Here is a 22,916-nt window from a genome sequence, read left to right on the forward strand (position 1 = left end):
GATGTCCTCTTCCGTGTGACAGCCCTTCAAGTCATGGAAGATGCTATCCTGTCTCCCCTAAGCTTTCTCTTCAGGTACTATTCTCCAAAGCCCCTGAAGGCAGGACAAGAAGCAACGGATGGAAACTAACCAAGGAGAGAAGCAACCTAGAACTAAGGAGAAACTTCCTGACAGTGAGAACAATTAATCAGTGGAACAGCTTGCCTCCAGAAGTTGTGGGTGCTCCAACACTGGAAGTTTTTAAGAAGAGACTGGACAGCCATTTGTCTGGAATGGTTTAGGGTTTCCTGCAGGGAGTTAGTCTAGAAGACCTCCAAGGAGCCTTCCAACTCTGTTATTCTGTACTGTTCTTTTCATTAGGCTAAACATACCTAGTTCTCTTAGCTTAGTGTCTCATCCTCTAGTCTTGTAAGATCCCTTATCAAAAACATTTGGGGGGTTGGTGCTAGCAAACCAAAGGAAGTCCAGATAGTTGGTTTTCAAATTCTCCCCAGTCACTAAGATGATAAATTGAGTGGATCTGCTTGCTCCCTTATCAGGTCAGGTAGAATCAGAATATATCTCCATTGGTAACCCCTGATGAAAAAAGAAATTTTACTTACTGATTGTGCCAAAGTCTGCTGTTTTGACTCCCAGCCCTGGAAAAGAAAGCAAAATACAGTCCATGTATTCGCAATGAAAAGATGTCAGACAAGCGAGCCAACCAATAGGCAAACACGTTCAAAAGGATTAATTCAAGTTGTAAAAATGACCTTGTCCAGGAACATGAAGCTCAAGAAGTGTCAACGATTGGAGGAGTGTAGCTTTTCCCAACTAGATCCTACTAACTATGTTGGATAGCAACTGGCTGAGGATGATGGGAGCTGTCCAACACATCTGAAGGATGGCATATTGAGAAAGAGTTGAGGATTGTAACCAGGGGCACAAGAAAACCCTTTGCCTTCCTGCTCTTTTCATAGGCTTCCTAAAAGCCATCAGTTTGACCACAGTGACCTTTTGGTCTTTGATCTTGCAGGCGGTTTTGACATTCTGAAGAAAGACTTTCACTTTCCCAGCAATTGAAAACAACTCTGTCCAAGTTTAAGGCAACCTTGTGGTTATGGGGAAGCAACTACAAAGGAAGCTTGGCAGGAAGAAGATGGAGTTGGAGAAAACCAAAGCCGATTTTCTTTTTAAAAAAATCAAATCACTTGAAAAAACTGATTGGTTGTATGAAGTGAAGATGGTTTGTGGTTTGCTCTTCCTTCCTGGCTCTGAATTCCTGGGGTGAGGGGAGAAGCAACTCATGGAAATGATGGTGGACCTGGTTATATGGTTCATGGATGAATCACAAGCTACCGTACAGTAGGTTCTTAGATGTCCTGTCCCTTTGTATTTTTTTAATATAAAGTTGATTGAAATTTTGAATAGAGAGTAAAAACTGAGAAGCAATATTTAGACTGAAAAAAGAAGAGAGAAAGAGAAAGAAAGAAAGAAAGAAAGAAAGAAAGAAAGAAAGAAAGAAAGAAAGAAAGAAAGAAAGAAAGAAAGGAAGGAAGGAAGGAAGGAAGGAAGGAAGGAAGGAAGGAAGGAAGGAAGGATAGGATAGGATAGGATAGGATAGGATAGGATAGGATAGGATGGAATGGAATAGAATAGAATAGAATAGAATAGAATAGAATAATAGAATAGAATAGAATAGAATAGAATAGAATAGAATAATAGAATAGAATAGAATAGAATAGAATAATAGAATAGAATAGAATAGAATAGAATAGAATAGAAATTACAGAACAGAACAGAACAGAATATAGAATAGAGTAGAGTAGAGTAGAGTAGAGTAGAGTAGAGTAGAGTAGAGTAGAGTAGAGTAGAGTAGAGTAGAAATACATTTACATGTATTTATATTATAATATAAATCCTTCCATTCCCCACCCATCCAGCCAGAGCTGAAGGAGCTTGTTGGATGAGAAGCGAGACGTCTTCAAAGAAAAACAAGAAAATCCAGTTGCCTCCTGAAAAAAGCACCTTTGGGACAACCAGGACCTGGATGACGGAGAATCTCCACAGACATCCATCGAGACCTCAATTCAGCTGCCTCAAATTTTTTCCAGAACCGGCTGTGGTTTCACTTCCTGCCACATTTGCCGAGAGCCGTGACTCAGAGAAGCATCGCAAAGACAGGGGGAAACTTTGCTGGGACTTTAAAGGAACAGTGGATGCGATTTCTCCCCCTCCCCCAACCCCCCCCCCCTCTTCCCAGCTTTCACTTTCAAAGAATATGGTTTCAATCAATACCCATCATCATCGATGTTGCTCCCCATTTTGGGGTGGGGCAGAGGAGAAAGATGTACTCCCCTCTGACGAGCGAGCGACATATTTGCAAGTTGATCGGCAAGCCAAACCATGCTCTTGTTCATTCATAACCTGACTTCGTAAACAAGTTAGTTAGCATGAAGTGGGTGTGGGACTTTCTCGTAAGATCTGTCAAAGCAAAATGACTACAACACCCACCCCTATCAAGAAGCTTGCAACTCACAGATGTGACTGAAATATGCCACTCTTCTCTCTGCAGTCTAAGGCGGTATCTGCGCGTGTATTTATGCATTTGCATGTTTGTATTTTTAGCCTGCTTTTATTATTATTTTTATAAATAGCTCCAGGCAGGGAACATACCTAGTAGACCTTCCTCCTCCTATTTTCCCCCACTACAACAACACGTTGAGGTGGGTTGGGCTGAGAGAGAGAGGGATTGGTCGACAGTCACCCAGCTGGCTTTCATGCCTAAGGTGAGGCTAGAACTCACCGTCTCCTAGTGATTGGCCCAAAGCCACCCAGTTCACTCAATATCTAAGACAGGACTAGAACTCACCATCTCCTGATGATTGACCCAAAGTCATCCAGCTGGCTTTCATGGCTAAGTGGGACTAGAACTTACCACCTGCTGGTGATTGGCCAAGTCACCCAGCTAGCTTTCATGCAAAAGACGGGAATTGAACTCACCATCTCCTGGTGATTGACCCAAAGTCATCCAGCTGGCTTTCATGGCTAAGACAGGATTAGAACTCACCAGTTCCTGATGCTTGGCCAAAAGTCACCCAGTTGGTTTTTGTTCCTAAGGAGGAACTAGAACTCACTGGCCCAAACTCATCAAGCTGGCTTTCATGCCTAAGGAAGGACTAGAACTTACAGTCTCCTGGTGACTGGCCCAAATAAAGCCCAAGCTGGGAAAATTGGGTGTTGCATTATTTAAAGATGTATCAACTATTTTCTAATGAAACCAGTGCTCCATGGCTGGCTGAGGAATTCTGGGAGTTGAAGTCCATAAGTTTTAAAGTTGCCAAGTTTGGAGAGCCCTGTTCTAGCGCTTTTGAATGGCCGGGGCAGACCCAAAACATAGGTCCCATGACAAATCCCAACCATTTTCTTTTTCAATGTGAATTCCACAGAGAGGGCACACCAAGCTTTCACACCCAAGGTAATACCACCAACCACACTATCAGTATTTCAGAAAACTATGATAGGAGAAGATCGGAAGACCTTGGGGTGACATGATAGCAGTATTCCAGTATTTGAGAGGCTGCCACAAAGAAGAGGGGGTCAGCTTATTTTCCAAAGCACCAGAAGGCAAGACAAGAAACAATGGATGGAAATAACCAAGGAGAGAAGCAACCTAGAACTAAGGAGAAATTTCCTGACAGTGAGAATAATTAAACAGTGGAATGACTTGTCTCCAGAAGTTGTGGGTGTTCTATCACTGGAGGTTTTTAAGAGGAGACTGGACAGCCACTTGTCTGAAATAGTATGGGGTCTCCTGCTTGAGCAGGGGGATGGACTAGAAGGGGGGTCTCCTGCTTGAGCAGGGGGATGGACTAGAAGACCTCCAAAGTCCCTTCCAGCTCTATTCTGATTACCTCTCCATGTTAGTCCTTTCTCTTTTCCCTCTTCCTTCTGAGGAAATGATAGTGTTGGCACACACAACTGAGGTTGAGTAGCAACGCTCCCTGTTTCCCTCCTTGGTTCCCCAGCTGGGCACAGACATTTGTCTCTTCAGTTGTGCCTCTCCCAACACTCACTGCACACTTTGGAATGTGGTCACGTTGCTCCAAAGTGAATGCAAGCGATGACTCAAGCTTCCTAGATGAGGTTGTAAAATGAAATCCACGGGCAGATTGTCAGAGGGAAAAATGAACCCTTTTCTCGCTTCTTCCTGGGTAAAGGGGGGGAGAATGGAGAAGGAGATGGCCTGAATCATTTCCTGAAGAAGAAAAAAAGTTATGTAGCATAATTGGGTGATTAACCCAGGAGCCATGCTTGACTCATATGGGAAGAAGGTCACGAATGATTCAATTTTTGTTTGGTTTTTTTTTTAAGGAAGAAAGTAATAAAATCTCATGCCAGTAAATGTTTATAAAAACAACCTGTTGCCAAAAATGGGTGGATAGGTTCTACTTTAAAGCCAGGAGAAAGTTTCTTTACTTCTCTTGCATGCAAAGAAAGATGCACTGATGAGGTTATATAATTTGGCAATGAAACAGCTACAAGAAAATAACCAAGCTCAGAGAGCACCAAGGACCCCACAGTCGTCCTCCTCCTCCTCCTCCTCCTCCTCCTCCTCCTCCTCTCCACAAATGCCAATGCTTTCTAGCACTGATGATGCTAGTTTGGCAATAAAACTAGAAAACAACCAAGCTCAGAGGGCACCAAGGGCCCTGCAAAGATGATGAAAGGTAGAAATAAATTGGGGGGCAAATTAAGGGGAATTAGAATTCCAAGGCAGAACGTGTGGAAAAAGAAAAGTAAATTTGTGGATCCTCTGAAACGCATTAGGGATGAAAGGTGTTATTGTTAACTGTCGAGAAATTTCTCATTAGCTCTAGGTTGCTTCTCTCCTTGATTAGTTTCCATCCATTGTTGCTTGTCTTGCTTTTGTATTGTAATGTATTGTATTGTATTGTATTGAACACAAACCAAGATAATACAAGAATAAAATACAACACAATAGATATACGCATAGAAAGAAGAGTATCAATATGTAAGGGTCACTTTTTGCCATTTCATTGCCCATTGAAGCCAATGGCCCAGAGCTTGAAGTTGCTGTAACTTCATTTCTGATATGAAATGTTAAAACTCTTAATAGAGCAGGTCAACTTCACGGGGTGCAAAAACAGAAGGCAAAGGATAATAGTCTCCTCAAAGAGGAATAAACAGATCTAACTTAAGCCACTTTTTGAGATGACTTGCTCGGCATTGCTGGAATTGTGTCAAGTCTCCTTCATCCAAGCAGATTGCTGGTCTTTGGCCTTCTACAGGTGTGTCCCTAAATTGGGGGCTACAACTCCTGGTCCATCTCTGCCTAGCAACCCGTTTGAAAGCACGCTTTCACGAGGATGTTCTAACTCATCCATTCTTGGCACAGAGGACAGCGAAGCCATTGTTTGCTTGGATACAATGATCCGAGTTTACCTTGCCAACTTAATGACCTGAAAGAATGGCCGGGTTTGACATAACTCTAAGAAAAAGAAAAAAAAATCAAGGTAATTTGCGGTGCTTTCTGTGCTAAAGGGAATTTGGCAATCCCACCAATGCATTCTGTCTGAGACCTGTTATGAGGATCCAGTTCTGCCTCAGGAAATGTAGTTACGCCTAGGACAAGCTATGCCATTTCAGACAGGGTTACACATCGTTCAGTGGTTCTCCATGTCCTGGTAACATAGCACAATTTGAATAATATCTCTTACTACCCTCTACTTCTCTGCATGGAATTTCATGGGATGGAGCAACAGACTTGACTTGGAATTCTAACATCACTGTAGGGCAGGGGTCTTCAAACCTGGCCCTTTTATGACTTGTGGACTTCAACTCCCAGAATTCCTCAGTCAGCGTGCCTGACTGAGGAATTCTGGGGTTGAAATCCACAAGTCATAAAAGGGCCAAGTTTGAAGACCCCTGCTGTAGGGTATCTGAGGGCTATTAATACACACTATTGCTAAGATCTTCTTGGGTGAGAAGAAGGAGGAGATGCAGCAATGGCTCACTTGATAACTTGAAAGAAGGGACATACAGAAGACCAGGCAAAGCCTGGGGGTGGAGTCAGATGAGTAATCAGCCTAGAATCATTACGTTCCCACAAACAGCCTAAGTCCAACCCCTCCTGAATTCCGTTGACTCTTATCTAGCCCCAATTTAGTGCATTAGCTCACTAGATTGTTGCCTATAGGAATGACCAATAAATCATCTTACCTATAATTCTATATGTAGTCCCGATTCTTTGCACCTGACAGGAGGCTAGCCAGACATGGACCTTGCTGGGTTGAAAACAGGACAGTCCAATTTGTTTTCCTCTATGACATCATATTTTCATAATATTCACCAGAAAGAGAGCTCCCCTAGGTTCCCATTCATCTGGAAGGAGAGAAAAGTAGATGCAATGTTAGATTATCACGGCCTTGGCGAAAAATTGATGGGTGGGGGAATCCTGAGCCAAATTCCACTTCAACCAAAATCGAATAGCTGGATAACCATTAAGTAAGTCAGATTTAGTTGGCCCAACCTTTAGGAACAGGAGTGTAGTTAGAATTATGCATCATATCCTAAAATATGCTTTTGAAGGTCATAACAGAAGCGCCTTGAAAGAGCCGTCCCAGCCAAGAAAGTGACTGCGATAGCATTCAATATTAGGATATGATTCAGAAGACTGAATGCGATGTGGCTGGATTTGAGGGCCACACTGTGAGCTAAGGAACACCTGGTAGGGCAAGGATATATTGCTGAATGTTCCCATTCTTACCAAAAAATAAATAAATGTTCTGAGCTGCTTAAAGAAAAAGAAACAATGGAGAATGAAAAGCCTCACTTAAAAGGCGGTGCCTCTTAGGATAAGGTCACCCCGTGAGTTCAAGAGGGAAAATGCACTGCTATTGAAATACTCTGTGCTGTGTGTACTTCCGTATTTGCCAACAGTCTACTATCTGACCCAGGAATTCTTTTACTGGGGAGAGCTTAAAGGGGGCTATAAGTGCCGACAACCTTATTGAATTAAAAATGAAAGCCAAATCCACCACCTTGGGATGTCTTAGCAACCATGTTGCCCCCTCCAGCATTCAGACCCTCGACAGCTGCATTGGTAACTTGCAAAAGGGGGGGGGACACGACAACTTTCATTGGATCTAAGGTCATTCGGAATCGCTTTCCTCCTTTCTTCCAGCCCTGGCCCCAAATATTGACATGGCCATTTATCTGTGCCCGTGACATTTCCTCTCCTCTTTATAATCTTCTCGGCAAATAATGGCAGCTAATCCAAGTAGACGTGTGTATGTCCCCCCCACAAAAGTTCAACGGTCCTTACCGGGTGGGTCTGTTCCCCCAGTTGTCTTTGAGATAACCGAACTGGATTTAGGAGGTGAAGTGGGACTTTTTGTGTTTCAGAGTTCACAAGGCCCAGGTCGGGTTCCTGGGGAACTGTTTCCAGACGGAGTTCGGGGTCTCCTTCGGGAAGACTGTTGTAAAACCCAGCAAATAACCATGCCAAAAAAAAAAAAAACAGTGTGAGGGGTCCTTGGTGCTCTTTGAGTTTGCTTGTTTTCTTGCAGACGTTTCATTACCCAAACTAGGTAACATCATAAGGAGCACTAATGATGTTACCCAGTTTGGGTAATGAAACGTCTGCAAGAAAACAACCCAGCTCAGAGAGCACCAAGGACTTCACATTCCTCCTCCTCCTCCTCCTCCCTGTAAACCCCACTCCCTTTTAGCACTAGTTGGGTAATGAAATATCTGCAAGAAAACAACCAAGCTCAAAAAACACCAAGAATCACACAATTCTCCTCTTTCTCCTTCTCCTTCTCAATCTCCTCCTTTTCCTTCTCCTTCTCCTCCTTCTCCTTCCCCTTCCCCTCCTCCTCCCTGCAAACCCCATTCCCTTTTAGCACTGATGATGTTACCTAGTTGGGTAATGAAATGTCTGCAAGAAAACAACCAAGCTCAGAGAACACCAAGAACCACACAATTCTCCTCCTTCTCCTTCGCTTCCTCCAACACTGGAAGTTTTAAAGAAGAGATGGACAGCCATTTGTCTGAAATGGTATAAGGTTTCCTGCCTGAGTAGGGGGTTGGACTAGATGACCTCCATGGTCCCTTCCAACTTTATTATTATTATAATTATCATCATCATCATCATCATCATCATCATCATCCTTCCCCTTCCCCTTCCCCTCCTCCTCCTCCTCCCTGCAAACTCCACCAACTTTTAGCATTGATGATGTTACCTAGTTGGGTAGTGAAATGTCTGCAAGAAAACAACCAAGCTCTGTGAACAACAAGAACCACACAATTCTTCTCCTTCTCCTTCTCCTTCCCCTTCCCCCCTCCTCCTCCTCTCTGCAAACCTCACTCCCTTCCAGCACTGATGATGTTACCTAGTTTGGGTCATGAAACATCTGCAAGAAAACAAGCAAGCTCAGAGAGCACCAAGGACCCCTCATCTGAACCCTGAGCTACAAATATTCTCCTTTATTGAAAAAACAGTGTGCTAGGAGTGGTAAGGAAGGGTCTGAATCAATGCATCCCTTGTAAACTGGGACATAATAAATGCTAAACCAATAGCATGATATACAGGTAATCCTCAATTTACAACCCTTCGTTTAGTGACCGTTCAAAGTTACAACAGCACTTAAAAGGGGGACTTAACTGGTCAAGAGTGTGAATGTCGTAGTGGTAGTACACTAGTTTTAAGTCCGTGAACCTTCTCAGGGTCCAGTGCCCTAGCAGTATACCCTGAAAGGATCGGCTGCAGACTGTTCGGTTTAGTTCTCCCTTTGACCTAAAAGAATCGTTGACGTCGTTAAACGAATTTTGGACACTGTTTCTCCAACATTTTACCCCGGAGATTCACTTAATGACCACCTTGCTTAGCACCAGAAATTCTGGTTCCCATTGTGGCTGTGAGCAGAGCTCTGCTTATGGTGCCTTATTTTCCCCAATATTCTCCTGATATTTATTATCACCATTTGCATGCTGCCCCGGTGAAACAATGTCACCCAGGCCTGCCAGTTTAGACTTCTTTATGGCCAATTTCTATCCTCCACGGAGAACAAAGTCAGAATGCAAGATAACATTTGTTTTCTAACGTGATGTCCTCCCTTTGCACCTGTCATATGATGTTGTGTCTTTTCCAAGGACTCTCCTTATTTCTTGATCTATTCCAGTTCCTTCATTTTGACTTTGGGGGGGAAAAAAAGAACTGCGGTTGGGTATCCCTTCAGCTGGGCCAAATGGAGATAAGGAGCCTTTGAAGCCCTAGAGGCCTGTTTTGAATGTTGATAGCATGGAAGGCATCTCACCCTCCCTGGCTAATTTCGGAACAGATACTCCTTGAGAGCAAGTGGTGAGGGTATTTCTCACAGCCCCTATTGGCTTCCAGGATACCATATATCTCAGTGTCTCTCAGCTCCTTTTTTCCCCTAGGTTAGATGGATACACAAGTCAAATTCTGGGCTTCAATCATCTCCCCTTCTTTATTTATTTCTTCTTTATTTATTTATTTATAAAACCCTAGTAAGACCACACCTGGAATACTGCAGCCAATTTTGGTCACCATATCACAAAAAAGATGTTGAGAGTTTGGAAAAAAATTCAGAGAAGAGCAACTGAGAGGATCAAAGGCCTGGAGACCAAAACATACGAAGAACGGCTGCAGGACTTGGGTTTGGCTAGTCTGAAGAAAAGAAGAAATAGTGGAGACATGATAGGAGTGTTCCAGTATCTGAGGGGCTGCCACAAAGAAGAGGGGGCCAGGTTGTTCACCAGAGCACCAAAGGGAAGGATGAGAAACAATGGTTGGAAACTGATCAAAGAGAGAAGCAACCTGAAATTAAGGAGAAACTTCCTGACAGTGAGGACAATCAACCAATGGAACAGCTTGTCTCCAGAAATCGTGGGTGCTCCATCACTGGAGATTTTTAAGAAGAGACTAGACAATCGCCTGTCTGAGACGGTATAGGTTCTCCTGCTTGAGCAGGGACTGGACTACAAGACCTCCAAAGTCCCTTCCAGCTTCTATTCTATTCTATTCTATTCTATTCTATTCTATTCTATTCTATTCTATTCTATTCTATTCTATTCTATTCTATTCTATTCTTATCCTTATCCTTATCCTTATCCTATTCTATTCCTATCCTATCGTATCCTATTTTCTAAGAAAAAGCCTACAGGGCTCAGAAGAATTCTGTAAAGAAAGATGTAGGCAGGTATTTTGCTTTTTAGCAAGTCAGTTTCCTATTTCATTTTTACTTAATTTAAAAAAAAATTAAACTCAGCTAAGACAAGAGGGTGTAAGACTTGAGGACCCCCCCAGGCAGAGGGGCACAAGTGTCCTGCTCTGCCGTGTCAGCACATGATTTTGTCTGATTGAGGGAAATGCCACATTGTGTGAAATTTCACATTTTTTGCAAAGAGAAATCCCCACATCCAACTCCTAGATAAAATTCCTTACCCAAATTTTGCAAGTTCAGAGCGTGTGTTGGTGTAAACAAAGAAGAAATAGATCTACCTGGATCTGAGTGGTGTAACACAGGTTCATACATGCCATTTTATTCTGATACAATCAAAGCTCCTCTCTGAATCAAACCTTCAAGTTGAATTGTCAAGATTCCCTTCAAAGGTTTGATGGGAGTTTTTACACACATGCTTTTACTGGATCACATCACAAATTTAGTTTGCACTGATAATTCAAATAGAATTGCAAATTCAAATTGGGTCTTTGATTTGCATCCTTCTAATTCAGCAGGTAACTGAACTGGTCTGGGCTCAAAAGCTAAGCAAGTTTAGCTTGGGTTCATGCTCGGATGGGTGAATGCCAAACCATTCTAGGGCTTAGACTTGTTCGAGCAGTTGAAAAAGACAACAGGAAGCCATTTCTGGATTGTTGCTCAGCCAACTACAGAGATACATCTCATCTGGGATCAAACTCAAGTTAAAAGAAGTTCTACTTTTTTGCTTTTTATGTAGAAATGTTTGCAAACAGCCTGAAAGCTTGATGAAATCTGCAAGGATTCCAGATGTTTGCTTCTTTTGAGTGCCATTATTCCCATAATAACAGAAATCTACTATTGTAGCATATGCAGCCTGTTCTGCTTCCAGTTAAATGTGAACATTCACAGTTCAACCACCATGCGACAAGCTCTCAGAAAAGAGCAATAAGTAAACTATATAAAATGTATCTCAACCTGGGCTTTGTTGTTGTTTTACAGATTTCCTGTTTGGATTCAAATTTCTTAAGGTTTTGCAACGAAGGAAGGGAAAGGATGAAAAAGAGAGAGAGAGAGGATCTTCTCAAAATGAGTGTTAAAAGTAGCTTGCGTATCAAATATAATATCCAATGTGCTTCAGGTTCTTTTTGAGATTTCTAAAATTGTTTCCTTCTCTTTTCTTTAAAACAACCCCTAACCCAACATGAGCGTGCACGTCGAGTGTGTGTGTCGGCATGTGCGTGTGTGCGCCTCATTGCACATGAGTGTGCGTGTCTGTGTGCGTGCGTGTGAGCGTCTGTGTGTTTCTGTGTGTGAGCGCTTGTGCGCGTGTCTGTGTGCGTGCGTCTCATTGCATGTGCGTGCGTGTCTGTGCGTGCGTGTGTGTGTCTGTGTCCGTGTACCTGTGCCCGCGCGTGTGTGCATGCGTCCGTGTGTGTGTATGTATGTATGTACTTATGTATGTGTGTATAGATAGATAGATTTGTTTTTTGTCTTTGTGCGTGTGCATGTGCGTGTATGTATGTATGTACCTATGTATGTGTGTACAGATAGATAGATAGATAGATAGATAGATAGATAGATAGATAGATAGATAGATTTGTTTTTTTGTCTTAGTGCCTGTGTGTGTGTATGCGCACCGGTCTACCCGGCAGGGGGGGGGAAGGGACGGGGAGAGGGGACTCCAAGTGCCAGGTTTGGGCGCCGGTCTACCCGGCAAAGGAGAAGAGAGAAAAGAAAAGAAAAGAAAAAGAAAAAGAAAAAGAAAAAAAGAAAAGAAAAGAGGGAAATCACACTGAGTGCCAGGATCTAACCCAACATTCTGATCCCTTTAATAACTTCCTGGAATGTTTGACCAAATGTTTCATATTTTGAATCATCATTTGCTGTGGGTTTGTTCATATCTTCCGAACTCTAACCATACCTTTACCACCCAATGCATGCTAACATTGTTTAAATTTTCTCTGTTTCAGCTGGGGAGTATGCAAATTGCAGTGCCTAAAAACAGGTCCCTGTGTATCATCTGAAATGGGTACAAAAATAACCCTGGTCAAATTAGACACTGGGGAAAAGCCGGACGGACACGAGGCAGCCAATAGCTGCTCAACTAGTCTGCATTTTCAGCACAAAGGTGTGGTTGTGTATCCTTTGAAGGCCACGAAATGTGCAAGTCAGTGCCATTTCATTGCCACCTAGTGGTTAGGAGCAGTGGTGGGATTCAAATACTGGAACAAACGGTTCTCTGTGTGGATGCCACTTCCAGAGGTCTGTTCTGGGCCTGGACAACAAATAATTAGCTACCGGTTCTGCCGAAGTGGTGCGAACCGGCTGAATCCCACCACTGGTTAGGAGTAGGAAAGAGAATGGAAAAAGTTGGATTAAACCTACTTGCCACTTTCAAGAAGGTTATGGGGTCTCTAACATGACCCCAAGATCATTTTCATGGCCAACAACTGCCAGTTTGATGTATATCGGAAGCCAGGCCTCCATCTATCTATTTGTTTGTTTGTGGTTGAATCACTTCACACTTTCGTTGAATCACAAATTCCATTTCACTGACCTTTAACCAAGTGGATGAGTTCACTATGGGATTCCTTCCAATCCTTTTTATTTCAACCATCCTACCATCCTCAATTTGATGTCCGGAGCAAACTTGAACATTTCCTTGTTGTTTTTCTCACTCTAGGTTGTTAATGATGAAACTAAAAAGCAGCCAGCCTCTTAATATAGAATCTCGCCGGTTTTTGCATTCCTCTGCTGAAAAGATTCTTTGCCTCTTTAATTGCAAAGCCAGAACCTGCATCTGCCCTTTTATCTCATGCCAAGTTTACTCACAACTTTCAGGAAGAACTTGATCAAAAGCTTTCAAATGTCCAAGTGCAATATCTACGGAATCACCATCGCACCCCTCATTGCTAACTGTCAAAAGGTTAAAATGATACGGAGAAAGGACTCATTTTTACAGAAGAAATCTTGAATTCCAGAGTTCTTTAAGAATTGTCATTGTTACCGAGAGAATCAATGGCGTAGTAAACTGAATAATAATAATAAACTCAAAAACCAATATTTTTATTATGATTGTGATGAAATAGTGGAGGCCATGCTTGGTAAGCTAAAGAAACAGGTTGAAAAATAAACAGCATGGATTTTAAAAAATTAACAGTGCAATCCTCTTCTGGGAGAAGGCAGAAATCAAAGGTACAAGAATAGAAAAGGCCTTGGAATAGAAGTTGATTAAAAACTAAGTATAAACATAAATCAGCAGCGTGATGTGGCTAACAAAAGGACAAATGCAATTTTGGGCTACATCAACAGGGTTTCAGAGCTGGGTTGCGTCCAAACTGAATACATTTTTAAAAATGTATTTTATGAATCACATTAAGCAAGAATTTCCACTTTCTTCTGTTTGGGCGGACTTCACTCCAATGACAGTATCTCAATCCTGGAACATGTTCTGAAAAGAATCACCAGAAAGATCAGGGATGATCTTGGGAAGAGGGATTAAAAGATGTAACGAAGTTTAGCTGTGAGAGAAGATGGACCTGCCACTCATAAGGCAGCAACTCTTCAAAGAAACGAAAAAGTGCTACCAAACCTGTATTATTTATTTATTTATTTATTTATTTATTTATTTATTTTGGAGTACCAGGCATGAGAAAATGATTTAAGTTTCAGCAAGGCATATTCTGACTGAATGTTAGGGGGAGGGGGGGACTTTCTAAAAGTAGCAGTACTTCAATAGTAGAACAAGAAGCTGAGCAGTAGAAAGATGATTTTGAAGAACAAGGTTTAAACCTCTCCTTCAACCCAAATTAGACAGCAAAGCTCATGGAGAACAGTCACGGCCCGCTTGCAGTCTTTTTCTGGATCACGTGACTTGGAAAAACGGCACCATTTCCAATCCAATGACAGTTTTGGGAAATGGGCACCATTTTCATGGCCTCCTGTCTACAGGACGGACAGAGACATCCTGGTCTCTGGAGTCCACTATTTCAGAGAGAAGGGGATTGCAATTAAAAAGTTCTGCACCCTGGAAATTCCGAAATTGATTTCTGAGGAAATTCCAGAAAGGTCTCTCCACTGTTTTTGCAAATAAGCAGAATAGCATTCGTTGGCATCAGGAAATTTCATATTACCCTGGCAAGTCCTCGTGACACAGGCATCCAGACCTACTGTAGGTCCTATCTAGTAGACATCAGCTTGCAAGAGGCAGTTGGATCATAGACATAGAATGTGACGTAGAATAATAGAATTGGAAGTCTATCTAATCTTCTAGTCCAACATCCTGCCCAAGGAGGAGACCCTGTACTATTTCAGACAAATGGTGGTCCAGTCTCTTTTTAAAAACCTCTAGTATTGCAGCATCCCACAATTTTTGGAGGCAAGTCATTCCACTGATTAATTGTTTTCACTGTCAGGAAATTTCTCCTTAGTTCTAGGTTGGTGTTCTCCTTGATTAGTTTCCATCTGTTATTTCTTCTTCAGCCTTCAGGTGCTTTGGAGAATAGGTTGACACACACACACCTCTTCTTTGTGGCAGCCCCTCAAATAAGAGAACATTGCTATCATGTCACACCTGGTTCTCTTTTTCACTAGACTAATCATTCCCAATTTCTAGCTGGGAGAGAAACAAAAATAATTTCAACTCCTTCTTGGTGCCGTGCATCCTGCAATGAGCCGAAGGAGAAGCTATCTCAGGTTACCTCCAAACACAACAGTTCGGTGTTCCTTTTCACCACTCAAAAGAAGATTATGTTCTGAAAGAAGCTGTTTTCTGCCTGGTCATGTGAAGGGACATGACAGGGATACCATCCAAAAGTTTAGAACGACTGGCATTTTGAGGAGGAGGAGGAGGGACTAAAATAAATGCTCGGTATTCCAGAAGCCAAGTCATAGAATGGTTTGCAAAATTAACTGCCAAAAATGCTATGCAAAGTGTAGTTAAATTCTTATTTTTTTCAAGTAATGCTTAATAAGATGCAGTACAAGATGGGGAAGTCTCTTTGTATTACAAGTAGTAATACTTACAATACAAATATTGTATTACTTGTATTGTGCTTACGACCACAATGGAACCCAACATTTCTGTTGCTAAGCGAGACATTTCTTAAGTGGGTTTTGCTCCATTTTACAACCTTTCTGGCCACTGTTGTTAAATGAGTCACTGCAGTTGTTAAGTTAGTAACATGGTTGTTAAGTGAACCTGGCTTTCCCATTGACTTTGCTTGTCAGAAGGTCGCAAAAGGGGATCCCGTGACCCTGGGACGCTGCAATTGTCATAAATATGTTAAGCGTTTGAATTTTGATCACATGATCATGGAGATGCTGCCATGGTCATAAGGGTGAAAAATGGTCATAAGTCCCTTTTTTCAGTTCCGTAACTCCGAACGGTCAACTAAAGAACTGTTCTAAGTCAACAACCACCTGTATTAAAAACCTACAGCCCAGCTTCACCCCAGTGGCTGAGAAAAATGCTGGGTTTCAGGGATGTAGAAGCCATTCAGGGCCACCAGGACAATCGACTTAATTGTTATTATTTAACCCTGTGGGGCCTGGATGTGGAAAAAAAATCATCCTGCCCAGATCAATAGATCAAATGAATTATGAGTCACTTAAATTGGACTGGTTTAAACGGCCCTTTGGTATGATCAAATTTCTTGGGGAAATGGCCCAACGTAGAGCTCAGACTTGTATATTCTCCATCCCAGATTATATTGAATTTGGAAAATTCCCTGCCTCTAAATAGGCAGAAGAAAAACAGACCAAGTTATGGGAAAATGTTCCTCTAGCCCTGTGAGTCTTCTCAACTGTCCATTTGTGTTTAGATTGGCTCAGACTTTCTTAATTATCCATCATCTGTAGGCAAACCAACGGCTTCAGTTTTCTTTAAAGCAGTCAATCCTTTGATTAAAAGGTGAGCCTTAACAGCTCCAATTATTAACCTGAAAGGTTTACTCCTCGGGAGAATGAATAGCACAAATTTGCTAATTATTGCTATTATTTATAATTGTTTAATGAAGGAGGAGAATAATATCTTAAATGTCAAAGTTCCTATTTTAATTGCCTCAAAGGAGCGGTGGAGATCATTATGTTGATCCTGGAGGGGGAAATATACATAAATTTTATTTTAAATGCTCCAGGAAAATCTGAAGATATGTTTAGAAAAACACACGGCATTCATATTGTTACTGTGTGTGTGGATGGCACAAAACCCCCAGAGCTTATTGGGATTTCATGATAAATAAGCTTTTTACAGTTAGGGCTTTACTGAGGTTTACTTCAATAATCTGATTCATTAACAACGGAAGATCGGTTACAATTCAACAAAGAGGGTTTATTTTCATTTTTTAAAATGAAAAATCAGCACAAAAGAGGGAGGTTTATTTCATGTAGGTGCCAAAATTATGACTTACAGAGATGGCTTTCTTTTAAAATGATTTGCTGTTGTACATCTTAAATAAATCACCTATATATTATGAAATGTATACATATGCAGATATATAGATAATCTGTAGAAAAAGCTTAATGTGTATGAGGGGAAGCTGAACGTTTAAGTCTACCAAATTTGGATGGGATTCCTCTAGAGCAGGGGTCCTCAACCTTGGCAACTTTAAGACTTGTGGACTTCAACTCCCAGAATTCCTCAGCCAGCAAAGCTGGGAGATGAAGTCCACAAGTCTTAAAAGTTGCCAAGTTGAGGACCCCTGCTCTAGAGTAGTGTTTTTCAAACTTGGCAATTTTTAGATGTGTGGACTTCAACTCCCAGAATTCCTCCAGCTGGAGGCGTTAAAGAAGGAAATCCAAATCTCCAGCTGGTATTTTAACTAGGCTTGCTCTGCTATTGAAATATGGTGAGTCATCTATATCTGTCATCCATGAATTGCCTCCATGACTTGCATTCAGGAGAAATCTAGCTGTTCTGAGAAGATACAGGGGATGGCACGACCAATAGGACCTCAATAGAAGAATCCACAAAGGTAGCAATCCTGCTCAGTTTCTTGTAAACCAGACATGGGCATTTTACGCACCCCTCTGGCCACATCTGGCCCTTTGGCTGTCCCTGTCCAGCCTGTGTGAGGTCAATCAGAAATTAGAAAGCAAATGTAAATCAGTCTGCGCCATATATGCAACACAACTGCATTGCATTCATTTTGAAGGCGACGGCTTTATTTTTCAATTTGCATGCGCGTGTCCCTGTGCACCTTCGCAAGCCTATTCCAAGTTCGGCAGGTGGTGTTAGGGTCAAAGAGCATACCGGGAAACCCTTTTACTTGACGGGTAGGGACTTACGAAGGGAAAAGACATTTGACAAACTTGTTATAGCCTCGGACCGAAAGGAGTCCAGGTTAGACTCCAGGGGTGAAGGTGCGCACGGGGCAGAGAGGACGTCTTGGTTCTCAGACTTGCTGGATTTGCAAGCCTTTCTGTTGGCAAAGGCACAGCATCCGAAAACTGCTTTCAGGACTGGCCAATGAAAACAAGCCCCAAATTGCTGAGCAAAGGATTCTGTGGCCAAGATCGGCTTACATTCCCTTGTCGGAAGGAAATGAGAGGCCCCTTTCTCTGGTGCATACATACCAAAGAGAATGTGGATTTTGCTTGCTTTTAAGAAGCCATCAATATTATGACATAACACACCCTCCTCCCAAAAAAGACTTCACCACCTTGAACCTTCAGATGTTAAAGCCTACAATCACCAGTAGAGCAACTAAGATAATGAAAGGCCTGGAGACTAAAACATAGGAAGAAGGGTTGCAGGAATTGGGTATGGTCAGTCTAGAGAAAAGAAGTTCTAGGGGTGACGTGATAGCAGGGTTCCAGTATTTGAGGGGCTGCCACAAAGAAGAAGGGGTCAACTTATTTTCCAAAGCACCGGAAGGCAAGACAAAGAACAATGGATGGAAACTAATCAAGGAGAGAAGCAACCTGGAACTAAAGAGAAACTTTCTAACACTGAGAAAAATCAACCAGTGGCATGGCTTGCCTTCAGAAGTTGTGGGGGCTCCATCACTGGAGGCTTTTAAGAAGAGATTGGACAGCCCCTTGTCTGAAATAGTATCTCCTGCTTGAGCAGGGGGTTGGACTAGAAGACCTCCAAGGTCCCTTCCAACTTTGTTTATTTGCCAGGGTTTATTTGCAATGAAGCAGAGTCCACTTGAGTAGACTGCCATAATTCAAAGCAATCCAGAGTGGATAGCCATTACTTCCTTCCCCAGACTCACTTACTTATACTTTGATTCTCTGTCTGCCTATCTCTATACTCCAGCATGACCTATCTGAGCAGGCTTCTCCTAATTTTAGTCCCCACTCCGTTACAGTTGGACCTGCCACCTGAGTGCAAATGTTCTGCTTTCTTTGTTCCCAAAGACTTCCTTCCTCAGAATCCTCAAAAGCGGATTGCCTGCTTCTCTTGCAAAATCTCTTGTTTTAATTGTTCAATAATACACGTTCCCCCCCCACCATAAGCCAGCCTTGTTTTCAAAGCAATAAAGAGAGGCAGCCCACCCCTTTTCCCACTCCCTCGTCGTCAATATTGCAAGTGCTAGACATTGTCAATATTGCAAGTGCTAGACAAAGCGTGGTTTTATTGGGACATCCAAGGATGGGCTGGGTGAGGAAGACTTTGACCTCCAAACAGAATTAGAGCAGAAGGCCCAGCTCAGTAGCCCTGCCGCCTTGCCTTTGTGTCTTGCACTTTCATTGAACTCCGACTTTGATTGAGGTGGGCAGATAAATGGGGAGACAATAATCCAGAGATTTCATACCAGCTCTGGAGAAGGGAAGACAATTACCATGACAACATGGCTAAAAAAAAGGGGGAAATGGGGCACCAATTTTACTCTGGTGAGAGAAACATACTCTTGCAGGAGAGGGGCGGGGGTACAAATTTAGATTTTCGCCAGTTGGTTGCCCTGATGCGTGGCCCAAAAGAGTAAGTCCTTTTGATTTTCTCCGGGACAAAGTTACAGGCTTACAGTGGCGTAACTGAGATCAGGATATGGTTGATAGCTCTCCAAAGACAACAACATCCGGGCAGATGGTCTTTGCATTTGGATTCAGAGGCCAAGAAGCCAAAGGACTTTGTAAACCTTTGATTACTGACCGATGCATTCGTTTGGGGAGTCACAAAGGTACAAAAACTCAGCATGGGACAATTCTTGTCATTTTCTCATCATTTGCTCTTCTGGGCAATTTTCTTCTCTTGGCTGTTGGCCAACACCTCTAGCCTTGTTAACTTTTGTGTTGTAGTAAAACACCTGCAGCTCATTCCGTGTGAAAGCGAGAGAGGGAGAGGGATGGGGAAGGGGAAGGGAAATCTGCCATGGGTTGGAGACAAGGATCCCATTTATTCTTTTGTTGTTCCAATTTACAAATGTAGAAAGGACGATGGAGGATCCTTTGCCTTGATCTGACAGAATGGGCTGCAAAATGGAGAAGCTTGAAACACACCCTACAAACACTTTTAGGAGTGCTTGTACATTCTGTGTGTGCAGGTGTGAAAGTATAGGTATTTTAGGCAGTAGATACAGATAGAAATATATCAGGAGAGTGACCGATTCAATATTTCAAATTCAGAGGAAGCCTGGTAGAACATCAACTTCAAGCTTGGAAAAAAGTAAGTGTCTATGTCTCACTCCCTTAGATTGGAAGATCTTCACCATTGGTCTAGACCAGGGGTAGACAATCTTGGCTCTTTTATGACTCGTGGACTTCAACTCCCAGAATTCCTGAGCCAGCCATGCCTACCCCTGGTCTAGACCAGTGATGGCGAATCTTTTAGAGACCGAGTGCCCAAACTGCAACCCAAAACCCACTTATGTATCGTCAGGTGCCGGGTGGGCGTGGCCCATTGGGTGGGTGTGGCCCATTGGGTAGGCTTGGCCAATTGGGTGGGCATGGCCCATTGGGTGGGCGTGGTTGCGGTGGTAACGGCAGACTGGGTGGGACTAAAAAGTTCAATCAATCAATTCCAACTTTGCGAGAAGTTGAAATTGATTGATTGAACTTTTTTTTCTTTTTTTGCACACGGCCGTGGAGGCCTAAAGCGAAAAGGTTTTATAAAACCCAGCTGAAGGCCTAGGACTGGGGCGACGGCACGTGTGCCCACAGAAAGGGCTCTGAGTGCCACCTCTGGCACGCATGCCATAGGTTTGCCACCACGAGTCTAGACTCTAGGCCATTTTTAAATGTGTGGACTTCAACTCTCAGAATTCCCCACTCACACATGTTAAAGTGGCCAAATTTAAAAAGTGCTAACCTAGCCGGATCTAAACATTAATCCCTTTGCTTTTGGTCCTTGCTTGTTCCTGATTTGGTGACTCCTTGTGTTCACTGCAATTCAGCATCCCATTTCCACTCTGTCATTGTACCTTGATAAATACGCATCATGGACTTTTTCATCACTATGTTCTATTTTATAAAAAAAATAGTTTTATTTTTTTTCTAGAAAATAGAAAAAAAAACTATTTGGAAAATTTTCTATTTTATGAAAGCACTATTTGCATGTTGTCCCGGTCCTCTCACCCCATAAAAAAGTTCATACATAGCACTTTTTAGGAATTTCTGCAATTAAAATAAAGAGAGGAGCGGGGCTAAGCCACAAGGACATTGAACATTGCCATCTACTGGATGGAGGTTGTATATACAATCATTACAATTTTTTTTCTCCAGCTTAATGTCTTCCAAATGTTTTGATATATGACTCCTGGAGTTGAAATACAATGGAGCAACAGTTTATGCACCAAGGTACCTCAAATAGGTTAAATTACAGAATGCATCCAAAATCTTAGACCTATGATTCCCAAGGGAATGATATTTGGGAAAGTTGTGGCTACTTCAGTGCTATTCAGTGCTGCATAGCTGGGCTGCTGCTGTCATTTTCTGTGACAGTTTCCCAGTCACTCTCACAATCCCTTGCTCCCTCTCCCATCCAGCAACAGCCACTTTCCTGCCTTCTGGGAAGGGAAGGGAATTAAAGAGCATAAAAGATTGGAACTGATTGGCTCGTAGAGGACAAGGGATGTAGAAATCAGGTTACATTCATTCTATGTAAGTATTAATCATGAATCCATCGGTTTCATGTTATTCAACACGTGAAGATTGCCAATATCTCCACTTTTGTTTGATTTGCAGTTTTCCTGACCTAAGGAAATTTAACTTCATCTTGCACACAACAAACATACACATTTTATGCCCTAACCTACCAAAGTTTGCATTTTTTTGCATCAGATGTGGAAAACCATCTCCTTTTGCATATTCCAATCTACTCTGTGTGCCATTGTTGACCCAAGACAACCTGTACAACAGGCTCGAGAGCCATGCAATGCTTTATAGGTGCCCAACCTTGACAAAGATGTCTACAAAGAATGTCTTTGAAACAACTTCACAAAATGTTGCCCATAGACTGTGACTCTATAGAATGGAGGAGGGTAACCACAACTTTCGCCTGTGCAGATGAGCTAGTATGCATGACCAGAAGTCCATTTCTAGTGAACTGAAGAGATAGAAGAACTGTTTCAAGAGTCTAATCAAAGAAAAGTGCCTTGCGCCCTCCAGGAGAGAGCATTTCACTGGACCTCATTCATGTCAAGATGAATGCCATTTTGGCACCTCATTTCATACTGCTGGAAGAGAAATCTATGCCACGTTACGGCAAATCCTTCATAACAATATCTCTAGACTACTTACATGTGCTCTAGAAAGCTGGAAACCGGTTGTGAGGGGATGACTGTCTTGACTGGGCTCTAGGAAAGTAGGACATCTTTTTGCATGTTTCCATCCCAGGTCTGTTGCGCAACATCTAAGAATGGAACAGAGGGACAGGTGTGTTATAATCTTCTCCAACAAAATAGTCCTGCAGCCTGTTAAGGATTAAGAGGGTTATTGTCTGCAAAAAGAAAAAGAAAAAAGAAACCACCCAAAATATTTTCTCCTCAAAATGAGCGAGTTAGAACTCACCAGAAAATTCAACTCCATTTCTCACAGGTTCAACAGAGACCTGGCTGTCTTCACACACAGCATACATTCTGCAACTTTTTATGTCACTTCTGCTTCCTCCTCCTCCTCCATTGCTCCAATTCCTACCATCTTTTAAAAACCCCTGAAGAACTGGCTCCCCCCCCCCAGGCCCTGAGATGAGGTGTTGTTTTTAATGGAGAGTTGTAAACTGGGCCTGATATTATTTCAGCGGCGTTCATGAAGCAAACATGGCAGTTATGAAATGAAGGCCACAGTCATTAAGCATATGCTGCAGTCGTTAAGTAAAGCTATTGCTTGCTTGGGGCAGGTTTTGCCCAAAAGCAGGAAGTAAATGCTCTTCGTAAGCAGCATTTGGAAGAACCTGTTGTAACTTTGAATGGACACTAAGCAACTGGTGGAAAGTTGAGGACTACCTATATAATACTCTTTTTTTCTGTACTGATAAAAGAGAATATTTGTACCAATAAAGGAGAATATTTGTAGCTCAGGATTGAAGTCTGAGATCCTTGGTGCTCTCTGAGCTTGGTGGTTTGACAGCACTCATAAACATCAAGAGCACTGATGATGTTGCTACGTTTGGTAATGAAAGGTCTGCAAGAAAACCACCCAGCTCGGAGAGCACCAACGACCTCACTATCTTCTGTTTTTTTTCTGACAAAATGGACTGTGATCCATGAAAGCTTGTGCAAGAAAACTGGCACAGGCAGTCCT

The 22,916-nt window shown here is 42.4% G+C and overlaps 1 long non-coding RNA gene across 1 annotated transcript; it reads right to left on the minus strand.

Moving 5' to 3' along the window:
- Positions 1-604: 604 nt before the first annotated feature.
- On the minus strand, positions 605-22,028 carry LOC107292330. The gene is made up of 3 exons (XR_001548994.1): positions 21,915-22,028; positions 6,223-6,384; positions 605-638 (listed from the first exon to the last, which is right to left on the minus strand). It is a non-coding gene; the product is annotated as an uncharacterized LOC107292330 (long non-coding RNA).
- Positions 22,029-22,916: the final 888 nt, after the last annotated feature.

The sequence above is a fragment of the Protobothrops mucrosquamatus genome, unplaced genomic scaffold, assembly GCF_001527695.2.
Source record: "Protobothrops mucrosquamatus isolate PMUCROS unplaced genomic scaffold, P.Mucros_1.0 scaffold1325, whole genome shotgun sequence".
In the NCBI taxonomy this organism is placed as follows: Eukaryota; Metazoa; Chordata; class Lepidosauria; order Squamata; family Viperidae; genus Protobothrops; species Protobothrops mucrosquamatus.